At 47.0% G+C, this 15,363-nt stretch overlaps 1 protein-coding gene across 7 annotated transcripts in view; it reads right to left on the bottom strand.

Moving 5' to 3' along the window:
- The window catches only part of Tln2 (talin 2), a 392,497-nt gene that overhangs the window by 325,648 nt on the left and 51,486 nt on the right, over nt 1-15,363 (bottom strand). The window contains exon 1 of one of the 7 annotated variants that reach the window (XM_033756130.1): nt 8,968-9,046. The exons of the other annotated variants lie outside the window; for them this stretch is intronic. The gene's annotated coding sequence lies outside the window, so the exon portion shown is untranslated. Of the gene's footprint in view, nt 1-8,967; nt 9,047-15,363 lie in introns of those variants that run through there. 7 annotated transcript variants of the gene reach the window in all.

Here is a 15,363-nt window from a genome sequence, read left to right as displayed (position 1 = left end):
CTAGGTCAAGTGACCTGCCTGCCTCAGTCTTCCAAGAAGCTGGGACAATAGGTGTACATCATGACCTCTGGCTTCAAGCTCTATCTGCGCATTTTATATGCTCTTCTGTATGTGTATCACAGTAAAGCATTTATTAAAGATTTGTTTCAGGGACCTCCAAGACTCATCCTTGGAGTTATTCTCAGCCTGGTTTTAAAACACACCAATAAAACCGTGTAGTGAACCCAGGGCTGTCCAGGGCGGGGCCTGACAAAGAACAGTCACAAGTTCTGGCTCCAGGATCACCTTCTATAAATACCCTTTCATTTTTAAAAGTCCACACCCTGGGACAGCCTTGCACTCTGGCTTAATATCAGACTGACCTCCGATGTGGCCCATCATTCTGGGAAAAGCCAGTGTTGGGTTTCTGTGAACCCAATGATCTTTCCTAGGATATGCTAGGTAGCCTATTTCCTGGGGCACATTCTGTTACCAGGAACATTCTCATCAAGTTATCCCCAGCAGCTGAGAATGAAGGGAAAAGCCAGACACTGCTGCAGTCCGGAGGAACAGGCAGTCATCTTCCACAGCTAGATAAGGAGGCAGGGTTCCTTCCACTTTCTCCTTCAGACTCATTACCTCACTGCAGAGAATTCTGCTCATTCCATGAACGGTTAAGTCATTCAGTGACCACAAATGTAGACAAAAGGAGAAGACAGAGCCAGTGTGTCCCATTCCTACTGCCCAACACAATCTCAACCCAATACGAGAGCATCTGCTTTTCCTAAAGACAGAACAAAGGCATGTCATCCCTAATCTTACTGGGAAACAAAGCTGTATTTTTAAATTCTTAGTTACCACCTTTATTCCCTTTTTTCTATAACGAGATGGCTAAGAGTGGATAATTTATAAATAACAGTTTTGTTTTGTTTTGGTACGAGAGACTGAACTCAGGTCCTTGCGCTTGCAAGGCAGGCAGCAGAACCACTGAGCTAAATCCCTGGCCCTATAAATAACAGTTTTATTGCTTATGGTTCCGGAGGCTGGAAAGTCCAAGGCCTTGGGGGGTCCCTTATGACACTTAACTCCAACTTCTCAGGACCCACACCCAGCCCTATGGCACCAGGGATTCAGTTTCCAAATTTCCAAAATATAAACTTTGGTGGTTATGATCAAACCATAGAAATTAGAATGCCAAACACTGACGCCATGTCACCCAGTAACATTCTGACCTGGCTTTAGATACCTCACACCCATGCAGGTATAGGAGTTTGTGCATAATGAAGCAAATGTTAGTCCCTGTCTCTGGCTAAGAGTCTCCTCTACTTTTCTCCTAGCTAAAGTCTGATGTTTCAAAAAGCAAAAGCAAAACTAGGAATAAAGAACCCACTTTTCACCCTCTTCAAAAGTTAAACCTGGGCTGGAGATTTAGCTCAGTGGTTCCACCACCTGCCTCGCAAGCGCAAGGTCCTAAGTTCAATCCCCCAGACCAAAAACAAAAAGCAAAAGGTGCCACTGGATTCTGCCATCTTTCCTGAGCTGAAGACAAGCATGGTTCTATGCGTGCGAGCCTGTGGCACCACATGCTCACACACAAAGACACATCCCAAATTCTTCTTGATAGACTCAAAACAATAGCTGCACAGGGAAACCATTGCTAAGAGCGCAGGAAAAGCAGAAGCCTGCCAACTCCAGGAGAACAAAGGGTTCTTGCTGCGAACATGGGAATGCAGTGATCTCACACCCCTTTCCCACGGCGCCTGTGCAGGAGTGGGATCCTTCTCAAATTCAGAGGGTTCCCTTTCAGACAGAGTAGCTGTTTCCACCCAAGAGGACCAGCAGGAGGATGGCGAGGCCAGGAAAGAGACTTCAGAGGTAGCTCTCTCATGTCTAACCCAGACAATCCACTAACCAAGGAGGGGGGCTGAAAGGCTGGGGATCAGGCCTCCAGCATCTGGCAGGGATTCGTCATCACATCCAGCTGTCTACTCCTTTCCATTGAGGGCCCAGGCCAGGATCCAAAGGGACTCTCCAATAGCAGCCCGGCCCTCCGAGCATTAGGCTGCTTCACCATAGGCTCCTAGTGACTTACTTCAGAGCCACCACCACTGAAAACAGGGGAAGGGAAAGGCCACAAGCTCCAGACCTCAGGCTGGCCCTACCCGCAAAAGCATCACACCAGCAGCCTTGAAACATGAACTTTGGTGGTTACAATCAAACCACAGAAATTAGAATGCCAAACATTGACACCATGTGTCACCCAGTAACATTCTGACCTGGCTCTAGATACCTCACACCATGCAGGTGTAGGAGTTTGTGCATAATGAAGCAAATGTTAGTCCCTGTCTCTGGCTAAGAGTCTCTTCTACTCTTCTCCTAGCTAAAGTCTGATGTTTCAAAAAGCAAACGCAAAACTAGGAATACAGAATTCACTTTTCACCCTCTTCAAAAGTTAAACCTGGGGGAAAAAAAAGTTAAACCTGGGCCAGAGATTTAGCTCAGTGGTTCAGACCTGATCCCCAGCCTTTCAGCCCCGCTCCTTGGTTAGTGGATTGTCTGGGTTAGACATGAGAGAGCTACCTCTGAAGTCTCTTTCCTGGCCTCGCCATCCTCCTGCTGGTCCTCTTGGGTGGAAACAGCTACTCTGTCTGAAAGGGAACCCTCTGAATTTGAGAAGGATCCCACTCCTGCACAGGCGCCGTGGGAAAGGGGTGTGAGATCACTGCCTTCCCATGTTCACAGCAAGAACCCTCAGGCAGACCTGGGGGGGTGTTGTGGGAAGGTGGGCAGGAACGCCGTATATAGCCCCATCCCACTTATTTATTACCTGAATAAGGGCCTAGCTCTGCTAAGTGGGCAAAGAGGAAGAAGGCACCTCTTAAGGTCTAAAATTGGTGCACACCTCCCTATGTGCAATAGTAATCACATGCTTGCATCCTGAGATAGAGGCTATTATCAAGACAAAAATGCTTTACGTAAATTAGTATTAGGTCCTCTATACATTTAAAAAGAGCAAAAATTAAAACCTATTCTGGGGCATTATTAATTTATCCTATAGGCAACACTTAACATTGTATTGGAAAGAAGGATTACTTGAATAACCCCCACAAGGCAATAAAACAGCCTCTGTCCTACCCCAGACTGGGGCAGAGGAGGGGTGAAACACAGCAGCAACAACAAAAAACAAACAAAACCTCTGCCCTACTGAGAAGCTCTGACCCTTAAAAGAAGATGTGGGTCCCCTGTAAAGACAGATCCCTCTTGCCAGGATGGAACCCAGGGCCTTTTGCATGCTAGGCAAGTGCTCCACCACTAAATTACCCTCCTAGGCCTTGTGTTTACTTTATTTTCATTCATTTCCCTTTTTTTGCTGAGCTAAGAATTGAACCCAGGCCCTTATACTTGCTAGACAAGTGTTCTACACCAAATCACATCCCCAACTCTTTTTTAAAATTTTGTGGTAGGGATTCAAGAAGTTGCCCATGCTGACCTCAAACTTCTAACACTCCTGTCTCAGCCGCAAGCAGCAGGGATTACAGATACTCACCACCACAACCAAGCAGATGTCTGTGAAATAGGCTATCAGCCGTGTCTCTTCCCAGGGTGGGCTCCTCCAGGAGGATGCCCTACACCACCAGCACCTCTGTACTGCTTTCCCACAGTCCCTTGAACCCCACCAACTGGGCCTGGTGCTCTGTTCTCTCAACCAGTAGCTCCCCGGGGCCAGGATGCCCACCCTTTGCTCTGTCAGCCCCTGCAATGGCGTGGCACCTAGGAGACTGGCAGGGAGAAGAAGGGAGAGGTGGGGAAACCTTCTTAAAGGAAGCCAGGGCAGGTAGACTAGCATGTACATTAACCATTTGAAGAGGGGGAAAAGGTATCACTGGACCTTTCCCGTTGAGGATCCAGGATAATTTCATAATTTCGTAATCAGGATTAAAAAGTCCAGAATATAAACAAGATATACAAAGCAAATGTCAAGAGTCTTCCAAAAGGCCTGTACGGTGAGAAGCCCACCTTCTCCCAATCATCAGTCAACAGCAGAAAGACAGGGATTCAGACCCATGAGGGCTCCTTTTCTGCTTTCTGCTGCCTCTCGGCCCTGCTTATGGCCCTGCTTGTAGCCCTGCTTGTGCTAGCTCCTTTCCTCCTCAGCCCTGGGCTCTATGGGCTTCTCCATATTCCATATAATGCTGACATTTCTTACTTAGGACTCTTGCCTGGTTCTGATTCAGTCCCTGCTCCCACCTTTCTCCCCCACACACTACTAATCAATACCCCGGGGGCTGTCTGGTGTCTGGGATTCTCCCTACCACTACTACATCTCATACCCTATGCAGTCACTTTGGGATTGGTCCCCAAACCGTTCCTTATGGGAAAGCACCTCCTCACCCCATCCTTCTGATACAAATACAGTACTCCTTCCTCAAAGTCAGCTCATCCCCCCCATGACCCTTTGGATACCCCATCTTTGCCTGAGAAGCCTCACACCAGTTGGCTCTCTTCTGCATTCCTGGGGAGCAGGGATGCCCTCACCTCCTGCACCACCACACCCTACCTGGACTCCAGCATACACCTTTGCAAACAGCACACAAAGACCTACAAACTGCATGCTTCTCAGAGTGCTGATTCTAGAACCAACCAAGCACATGAGCAACCTGAATGAGAGGGTGGCTTTTCTCCCCTCACTCTACCAAGATCCTATTGCAGGGCTATCATCTGCCTAGCTCTGCTTCCCAATGGCTAAACAACTAGAACTTCCCTCTTTCTTCTATTCTTCCTTCCTCCCTCCTCCCCTCCATGCTCCTTTGTTACCAATTTTTAAAGTTTGGGACTTGAGAATGCTCATAAAGTACAGCTTCTGGGCTGGGGATTTAGCTCAGTGGTTCCGCTGCCTGCCTTGCAAGCACAAGGTCCAGAGTTTGATCACTGGCACCAAAAACAAACAAACAAACAAAAAGTTTATGAACCAGGTGTGGTAGTGCATCCCTTTAATCCCAGCACTCTGGGAAGCTGAGGCAGTAGGATCACAAGACCGAGCCCAGCCTGGACTTAACAAGTCCTGTTTCAAAATTAAAAGGTGAAAGGGATTTCTGGGTTTGATGCCCAGTACAAAAAAAAAGGAGAGGGGAGAGAAGTGCTTCTAGACAAGGAGTATTGTAAAAGGAACTAATTTAAGACAGCTCACTTCACACACTTTTTCTTCTGAGTCATCATGTGTGTTATGTGGTCCACAACTACATAGCTCCCTAGGTCAGAAAATGCACTTGTCCAGGAGCGAAGAGGAGCAGCAACGTTCTCAACACCAGCCTCAGATGAGGAGTCGGTCTGCTTCCTTGCTCCAAATAAAATAAGGAATCAATACTGACCCACGTCAAGAAGCCTCTGAAATCCTTTTCCCCATCACACAAATGTTTTTCATTCGGCTAAGTTCTGTTTCAATTACATGCCAAGAAAAGACAAAGAAAATCTCTATTACCACCTACTTCTGCTCACACGAAAACATTATAAATTATCTCTTATGACATACAAAATGTCACCTCACACAATGTGGCTGCTAGCAAACGGTGGCCATGGCCATTGACAGGACAATGGCTTTGTCTCTAGTTCTGTGCTCCTCTGCCAGGGCCTAGCCTTAGTTCTTCCCCAAAAAAGCAGACATTACCAGGAAGAACGTCCCAGCTAAGGGCCTTTACAGCACTTTCTGAACAGTGACGATAAACATGAAGATCAAAAAACAATTCCTTTGTGACACTGAGCAATTTCAGAAGCAGACAGGCTGGGTAGACAGTCTCAACACACTGAAGTTCCCCAGCTGAGGAAATCCCAGCTGTATGGGGGATAGTAGAAGTTTAACTTTCACACTGATCTCCCGGTAACTATTCTGTTAGAAGCATTTCTAAGAAATTTAAATCAGCATGCTATCCCTGCTGGTATGTTTCCTAGATAAGGTAAACTGAGGTAAGACTGTGTACACCACGAGGAGACCACATCAAAATCAGGACTGTTCTTTATTTAGCTGTGGTTTGGGGCTCACACGCTGGAATGGAAGCCAACAGCTTTAGGACTGACCCCAAAAGAGAAGGGAAACTTAAACCATCGGGGTATCTGAAGACTAGATAACCTTGATTGCTGTCTATTTTTCCTAAGATTCTCTCTGGGGATGGGTATTTCCACTTACCCAAGATTATACACCCAACATGTACCTTTTCTGTTCCAACCAGAAATTTTAGAAACAGAAGGGACTTTGGAGATTCCGCAACCCAAGGAATGTCTCTGGTTAGAATTATATAACGGACAAAAGCAGGGAGGGGGGAACCTGGTATTGGGAAGCCATCCATAGCAAGTATGGATTGCCTACATTTCTTTCATGGGCCTTTTTGTTCTAGCTTAGGTTCATATTATGCAAATGTTGCACTTACTCAATATGTGCATGTTTATTTTCATATGAAAGTAAGTTTTTGTCTTCCATATTCCCTGAATAAAATTAAAGCTCTAAAAACAATGTCTTAGATTTATCTTGTGGTTTCAGGAATTCATGCTTATTACTCAGCACCCTTACCAGGAAGCAGCAGTTTTGTCTCTGCCTTTTCACCTACAGAGAAGGAACTCTACCCACCAAATCTACTTAATGACTTAACCACCAAGAGAGTGGTGGCAGCCCCAGGTACAGAACCCACCCCCCTCCAGGCTCTCCTCTAGGGCCCTTTCTTTGCCCTTTTACATCCAAATAGTACACAATCACCTTGACTGAGAGGTCCAGTCAACTTAAAACATCTACCCACACGTGTTGAGGTGGGCGAGGCTGGTGAGTATCCATCCCAGAGCTTGACCCAAGGTTTATAAATTGGGGACCTGGCATTCAGACTGCCAAAAACTTCTTGGCTTCTCCCCCACTGGTATACTTTGCCCAGACACAGCCATCTGCAAAACTTAGAAGTATAAGCTGCTCAGTGGAGACAGCTCCAGAGTCAATATCACTATTACCTAAAACCAGAAAATAAAGATGAAAAATAAAGTGAAGATCAAATCCACTCAAAGGAAAAATCCCAAACAGGAGGTAGTGTCAACTACTGGGAGAGCTGCAGGAAACAATGAGACATTTCAAAACAAAGGGGAAAGAAAGAGCTGTGCCATGGTTAAAACTGTCTTTAGGAACTCCAAGCAACATGATATGTATGTAAAGAAGTGGTTCTCTGGCCAGGCAGTTTAGCTCAGTGGTTCTGCCCCCTGCCTTGCAAGCGCAAGGACCCGGAGTTCAATCCCCAGTACCAAAAAAAAAAAAAAAAGAAAAAAAGAACAAGAAAAAGAAGTGGTTCTCTGGCCAGGCAGTTTAGCTCAGTGGTTCTGCCCCCTGCCTTGCAAGCGCAAGGACCCGGAGTTCAATCCCCAGTACCAAAAAAAAAAAAAAGAAAAAAAGAACAAGAAAAAGAAGTGGTTCTCTGGCCAGGCAGTTTAGCTCAGTGGTTCTGCCCCCTGCCTTGCAAGCGCAAGGACCCGGAGTTCAATCCCCAGTACCAAAAAAAAAAAAAAAAAGAAAAAAAGAACAAGAAGAAGAAGTGGTTCTCAACAGGGAGCAATTTTCTTCCCTCAAGGTACATTGGGCAGTGTCTGGGGACTTTTCTGGCCATCACAACAGAAAGGTAGGTGAAATGCAGGAGGTAGGAGTGTTATCAGCATCTACATGGTGGAGGCCAGGGACACAGCTACATATCTTATGATGCACAGGACAGCCTCCAAAATAAATAATCATCCAGGCAAAATGCAATAGTACGAAGGGTAAGAGGTCCTGAGATAAAATGAAAGAAACAGGAATAGAATGGGGCAAAGTCCTGAGTCCTCATTTACCCCTGTGGCCTTCTTGGACTGGGCCATCGTCTGACCTTACTGAGTCTTCCTGTTCTCTGTCACTAGACTGAGATATTGGTCTGCTTCAGAGGTTTTGCAACCAATGAAGTGGATCCAAGCACTCACTCTGTAGCCTTCCAATATGGCAGATCTCCAGGTGTGAAGCCACTGTCTCCCAGGGGAACATTTGCACTGGTCCTCACGAAAGCCTGTGACATTTGCACTGGGAAGAAGAACGATGCTGAAAGCAACTGCTTTCCCCACATCACCACCCATTCAAAGTCCCTATGACCTCAGAGTCCACAGAAATGAAACACAAAGAGCTCTTGGACTCCACAGCCTCTTTCTAACACCCAATGCCCAAGATACAGAATTCCAGTCAATTGATAAACTAAAGACAAATGGGGAAACATCATTTTGAATTTTATGTTCCGATTCACAGCAATATATAAGCCAAAAAGGAAAAAAACAGCTTTACAATAAAATTTAAAAAGCACAGTCGCAAGTACATTCAATGTACATAAAAGGATTTTTACATTTTCTTAATAGTTGGCAACCACAAATAAGCCCATTACCCCCACTTTCAGGGTGACTCAATACTACGCCATTGTTCTGTAGGTAGAGAAAGCACACTGTGACTTTGCCTCTGGCGGGGTCCACAGCTCTCCAGGAGAAAGGGCTGCCCCAGGAGATGAACCTTACACACGCAACCCAGTGGTCTCTAGAACCACAGAATGCAGCGGCTGTTTTAGAAATAAGATTCCCACTTTCAGGAAAAGCAGCAGACAGGCAAGTCAGGGTGTCGGACTAACATTCTAAATGGCCAAGCAAGTTTATGATGGCATTGTCTCTTTGAAAGAGCAGAAGAGAGAAAACAATCTCTCAGTCAAGCTGCCCAGAAGCCTGGTGGTCCCCACCACGCATGGGGCCAGGGATGCACCAGATGGCACGCTGAGACAGAGGAGCTATGCTAAAAGTGAGAGGAAATTCCCCAAAGAGAGAAGAGAAGGACCCAGAGGAATATGCTAAGGCAAACTGGAAGCGGCACTTACGGCTGCCACCAAGCAGAAAGCCGAAGGGGCTCAACACATTTCGTCTGCTGCAAAGAAAAAAAAGGGCAACAAAAACCCCTCCACTCACCACAAGTTCCATGGTACATCCATCATCCACAGAATCCAGAGAGCACTGGCGGGTGTACGGAGCACTAGTGAAAGCTCTCAGAGCCTTCACAAAGTCACCCACATGCTGTCACTTGGCAGCAGAGAGTTAACGTCCCGGGGCCAAGGCTTCCTCTCAGCAAGTTCAAATCCGAAATCATAATAAAGATGCTGAAGGGTTTAGTCATGAGCCCTCCCCTCGGCCATCAGAAGGAATGGCAAAAATGCAGAGTGAGTGCTGGGAGCCAGAACAATTTCATTTTCCTCCTAACCGTGCAAAGAATTTGCATTTAAAATGAGCATTTCATCAGCCCTTCCAAGAATGCTGGGAGCTGGCTGCTAACATTAGCAAGAAGAAAAGCGATCTTCCACGACACTAGATTTCTAATTACTGCAACAAAAGTACCTGGGTCCCCTAGCAGGCTGAAGAACTCTGCTGGCTAATTACATCTTACAAGTTAGGTGCCAGCTCCACTCTTAAAACATAGTCATATCATGTTAATAAACGGTAACAAAGACAAAGATACCTTCCTGATGACAAAAGTGTCCTGCAACCAGAATGTCTCTATCATTTCACATGTATAAGCTAAGGAGCATTAGGAAACAGAACTGGGTAAGAACTAAAGCAGAAACAAAGAGGAAAGAAAACTTGGAAGACATTCTTGTATTCAAAGATTAGACATTGCCCAGGGTGGGAGCCTGACCCTGGCAGCAGCCAGATGGTGTGAAACCAGCCAGGACAGAAGGGCATGCTCGTGAGACCTGTGAATTCACAGCAATAATCCTCAGCATCCATATCCAAGAAGCAGAACTTGGATTCTGAAGGTGAGGGGAGGAGGAAGAGCCACAGAAGGGAACACTTGAATGCGCGTCCACCTCCTGGGCAGCAGGGTCTCAAGGGTGACCCGGGGAGAGGGGAAGTCAGTGGGTGGCTACAGCCTTGCTCCACTCAAGGGGTAGTTTTAACTTTATTAAATACAGAAGAGCCTTTTATCTTCTTTACTCACTAATAAAATCAGAGGGTGGAAAGAAACCCCTGGAAACCATCAATCGAAGTTCAGAGGAGGGCTGCCAGAGACATGAGGCTGGAGAAGGAAGGAGACACGCCTTGCGCCAAATTCCCTAACTAGTCACAGGACTGCAGTGAGGACATGGGCAGCACAGGGTGACTTTCGAGGGTTCTGCAGCCGTCTTACTGAATCCTTCCACATTCTCCTCCATATGGTAGGGGCCGCTCTGCGGTCAGTAGAGATTTTCACCAGAGCCAGCAAATTTCCCAACAAGGGCATTTTAATTAAAACTGAGACACAAGGCAATGCAAAAGGCAAAGAGGAATCTCCAGAGGATGCTGCAGCCTCCATGTGGTTCCCATTCCCACCAGAGCCTCACACCAGGCTGGCTTCCTACTTGGTAGTTCTGAAAGGGAGGCCTGAAGCAGCTGGCAAGAGCCACACCCACTGCTCCAGGCCACTGCCTCCTCAGGCCTCTCAGGACCCGGCCTACAGCACTGCTTCACTCTTGGGCAAACAGGGTGTCCCCTCTGGTCAGGCAGACTCCCCTGCTTCTTTGAGGTGTCACACTGTTGTGACACACAAGTCTGGCAAACTCTTAGCCTGGACATCTGGACCCCCAGGGCCCAGGGAAGATGAGTCACTGGCTAAAAACCAGGAACCTAATGGGTAGTGCTGGTCTCCAAAACACAGGCCCTAGCAACATGTCCAGACTACTCCCTCAAGGGGACAGCCCACGGTTCTTTCTGTAGGCCAGGCCAGGGGCCAGCCATGGATATCGCAGCACCCAACCCCATCCTGCAGGCCAGTCCTCTGCTGGAGGCTGCTGTGAAATGACTCACTGTGAGGCTCCTTACTGTGAGGCTCCTTCTTCTGCCATCATTTAGAAAAACAGAAACAGACACTGCCTTCCCTCCTGCCTCCTACAAAGAAAAGTTTAATAACTGGGCCATTACTTCATTAGCTTAGATATAGTCTGGCCAACACTTAGACTTACCTCTGCTGACCAGGCTACTCTTGAGCCAGCAGTGCTGTCCATTGGTGTCCTGTGCATGTCCTTCTCCCATCCCGGTGTGGACAATGCTCTGCAAGGCCTCACCTGGCCTGCTCTCATCCTGCAATTCTTTACTCCTGGTTACCTCTTTAAGGAGCTGCCCAATGCCACTGCCCTCTCCCCTACCAGACCCGGCAGGTCTTGCTCAGGCTCGGTGAAGAGCCTAGGCTACAGTGACTCTCAGCAACTATCTGCTTAATAAATGAGTCCACGGAAGAAAGACAATCAAATATATGTGAAATGCTGCTGCTAAGTATAAATCCAGCCACGTCAAAAGCCTATGTATGGTTACTCGTTACTAGCTTTATTTATAAGAACCAGTCTGAAAACTACCCAAATGCTCATGTACCCAATTAAGAGATAGCCAATATGAATAAAACAAATGAATACCAATGTGGCGGCAAAGACAGACCTGTAGCTCATACGACAGTGTGGACAGATCTCACCAACACTGTACTAAACAGAAGCACTCAGAAACATGAAGACACACTTGTTAAGTCAGGATTGCTGGAGGGGTCACCAGAGGCTTGTGAGGTTCTGCTCGTGTTCTCTTTTCTAACCTAGACACAGGTTACATGGGGCTGGTTCAATTGTGCATTTATGATTTGTGTCTCTACATTCTGTTTCAAAACTTCATTACCAATGAAAATATGTATCTGAAATAAACACAGGATTTGTTTCTTAAAAGAGCTGTCTAAAGACTCCTTTCAGTCACAAGGGCTGGCATCCTACACTGAACATCCTGGAACCCCTGCTTCTTTTTTGTGGCCAAATGGCTCACAGTCCAGGTGAGCTCTGCACACATCAAACACTTCCTGAAGCTGGAGCTCTCCAGGACACAGTCTCTCTCAGGTGTTAGGACTGCCACTGCCCAAGGCTAACAAAGCACTGGGAGGGCATCTGAAGCCCAACTCTGCTCAGAGCCTGATGATTTAAAATCTGGACCACGTCAGTGGGAGAGAATAAGAATCCCATATCACTTGCTGCCTCTTTTTAGTCATTTCCAAGTATTCAAACATTCATGAAAATTGGTCACTGTTGCCTGCCTTTTGGGTGGGGGCCTCTTTTATCAATATTATAATTTTAAAAAGTTGTTACTGACATAAATACACTGTATTATATATTTTAGATGTGACCAAAGACAATTCCTCTTCACTTAAAAAAAGGGGGGCAGTTCATAGATCGAACATGGGTACAAGGGGAGCTCTTCTCTCATGCAGTAAAAAAAGAGGAACTGAGGAACAACAATGGCCTCTTGAGTCAGTCCACAGCTCAGCACTTGAGACAGCTAAGTGGCCGCATCTAGATGTGGAGGACAAGCCCTAGAAGAGAATCACAGAGAGGAGGAAAAGCAAACAAACCACAGAGCATGCTCCCAGGAGACTCCCGAATACAGCCCAGGGACCCTCAAGTCTGCAACTATACTTTAACACTAACAGGCCCAGAAGACAAAATTTTGCTCACATGACTACATATGGTCAACCTGAAAAGCAGACTCAGACTCGAATGACCAAGAACACTTGTGCATGGGCATGCGCAAGCTCATATGTATCCCTATATTAATCAGATTTCTCTGTTGTATTTATAAAATACACCCTGGGGAACTTAGCAAAATCCTGTCTCAAAATTAAAAAACAGCTGAAAATGTAGCTCAGTGTAAAGGCCCTGGCTTCAGTCTCCAGTGTGGCCAAATAAAAGGGTAATGTATTTTATAAATCCTCCTATCTGAACCTCCCACTGTGATGTACCACCATGGCAGTTACATCACCATTTTATCTTTTTTTTTTTTGGATACCAGGGATCGAACTTGGGACCTTGTGCTTGTGAGGCAGGCAGCGGAACCACTGGGCTAAATCCTCAGCCCCACCATTTTAAATAAGAGGCACTCATATAATGTTATCCTATTTGTTACTGCAGGGTGAGGCAGAAAGGGCAGATTAAACTGATCTCCATTTTACTTTATGGAAAGGAAGTGATATCCATTTCACTTAGGAGGGGGAGGAGAAAGACAGAGATGCTACAGCTTTTCAATCATCCTCCACCCACGTGGTTCAGCAGTCCCCAGACCAGAGGTTTCCTACTACAGCCTCCTTTCATGTCACCTTAAAGAAGGGTGGGGTGGGAGAGGCACAAAGAGGAAGCAACGCAGCTGGCTGAGTAGATCAGGGAACTGAGAATGGCAAAGTCCTACTCACAGCCCTGCAAATACCTGGAGTTTCTTCATTAAATCTTTGGAGCAGGACCCTCCTAGAGCAGAAGAGATACTCCAGGAACAGTACAAAAACACCAGGGCCAGCCAGGCATCTGCTCTTTACCAACAATCATTGTGCCCTTCCTTTCTCCAGCTCAGAGTAAGGGAGCAGAAGTACACAAGGAACCAGGTCCCCATGTGAGAAAGGCACCAGGGTTGCTTCCTAACACTTATCTCATGGAATCAGGAAAATGCAGCAGGATGGCTTGGCTTGACTCTCAGCTCAGAGAGAAACTGGTGAAAGGCCCAAGGCACAAGAGAAAGCTGTAAGCCCTTCTCCAACCAACCCAGATGACAGCCTGGCTGCAGAGAAGTTGACGCCCATCAAGGTGCATTGTTGACTCATCTATGTATTTCCAAATCCCAAGAAAGGAAGCCAAGGCCAACTGTTGGTGACGGACAGTTGGTCAGACCTAGCGGTCACGTCACCATCATTTGGGGGAAGCGGTTCTTTGCCCCGGCTTTCTGGCACAGTTGCTTCCAGACCATTCCAAACTCCCAAAACAAGTACGTGGAGTCATGACACATCACACAACAGAAAAACACTAGAGGGACCTGTTCGGGTAAGCAAAGCAGGAGGTGACAAGTGAGGGGCTGCCAGAAGTCAAGCGCTCCCTTTCCACCACCTGCCAAAGGGCTCCCCAAAACTTATGGGCAGGTGTCTACCTGAGCACGCTCCTGCAACTTACCCTTTTATCAAGTGCCTCAGCTTGTCACAGCTTTCCAATCTAGGTGGCGGGAAACGCTGGACCCCCAAAGAAGATGGAACCATTTCTATCACAGTCATCGGTCTCTGCATTGAAGAACCTACAGCTCACAGTCTCCAGTTACTGCTGATCTGTATCCCCCCAAAACTCAAACTGCAGCCCTGACCCCTAAAGTGAGGCTCTTGGAAAGGAGGTCTTTTGAAGGTAAATGGATTGACATGAGGCCTCGAGGGTAGGTGGAGCCCTTGTGAGGCAGTCAGTGCTCTTATATAGCAAGGCACCAATGGGATTGCTTGTTTTCATGCTTTCAGCCATGGGAGGAGATAGCAAGAAGGCCATTTGCAAGCCAGGAAAAAGGCCCTCACCAAAACCAACGGTGCTGGCATTGGATCTGCCTGTCAGCCTGCATAACTGAGAAAACTCATTTCTGCTGCTGATGCCCATGATATTTCGTATGGTAGCTGAGCTAATATGAACCCCACGAGGACTGCCCTTGACCAAGGCTAGACAGTGCCACAGGCAAAGCTGAACAGTGTGTCAAATGTTCACAGGTTGTAAATACTCACTTCTGAGACACGCTTATCCTTTCCCATCCCCCAGCTTGGTGACCCAATGCCAGGGTGTCCAGAAGCTCTGCAATCTCCCTTCCCTGCTAGAGGGCAGCAGGAGGGCCAGAGCTGGGCAGAGACTGGCCAGTAAGCCACATGGTGGGACAGGAAGTCCCCAGGAACAGAAATGGCCCCAAAACCTTTGTACTTGCTTTCTCCTAGGGAGATCAGCGCCCTGCGAGCACATTGTGTGATAAGCCCTTGCTTCCATCCCTAGCCCAGGCAGTCTAAAATTAGCAAGAGAAAGAGTCCACTTAGTTCTGTGTCTCCTACATAGCCTGATAAGTGACAATAACTTCTTTGGCAGTAACTTGTCTTAGGAGTGCTATAAATACACCTAAGCCTGCCCACGTGAATTACGAATACCAGGAGTGACTTCAGGGTTTTCAGGCACTGGCTATATGACAGGGATGTCAAATTCAAAGTCACTGGCACAAGACCACTCAGAGAACACGTAAATCCCTCAGGCCCATGCCTGCATTTGAAACAGTAAGCAGACCCCGTTCAGAAGTGCACCCTGTACCTGTGCTGCTAGTGCGGCTAGAGCTCTACAGATCTCAAATGCTCCAGGGACAGAAGTGTAAGAGGATAGGAAGGGACAGAAAAAGGTTAGCTTTCTTAGATACTTAGAGATGACTCGGAGCCTCTGAGGACTAAGTTCCCAGAGCTGGAAGGCTGGAGGGCAAGCAGGACCTCACAGGATGATCCACACTGCCCTATGTCCCCTGGGGCCTACACCCAGGAAATTC

Source organism: Fukomys damarensis, unplaced genomic scaffold, assembly GCF_012274545.1.
Source record: "Fukomys damarensis isolate Sample0158 unplaced genomic scaffold, DMR_v1.0_HiC HiC_scaffold_25, whole genome shotgun sequence".
In the NCBI taxonomy this organism is placed as follows: Eukaryota; Metazoa; Chordata; class Mammalia; order Rodentia; family Bathyergidae; genus Fukomys; species Fukomys damarensis.
The sequence above is the reverse complement of the archived record's forward strand: the minus strand, read 5'-3'. Positions and strand labels throughout refer to the sequence as shown.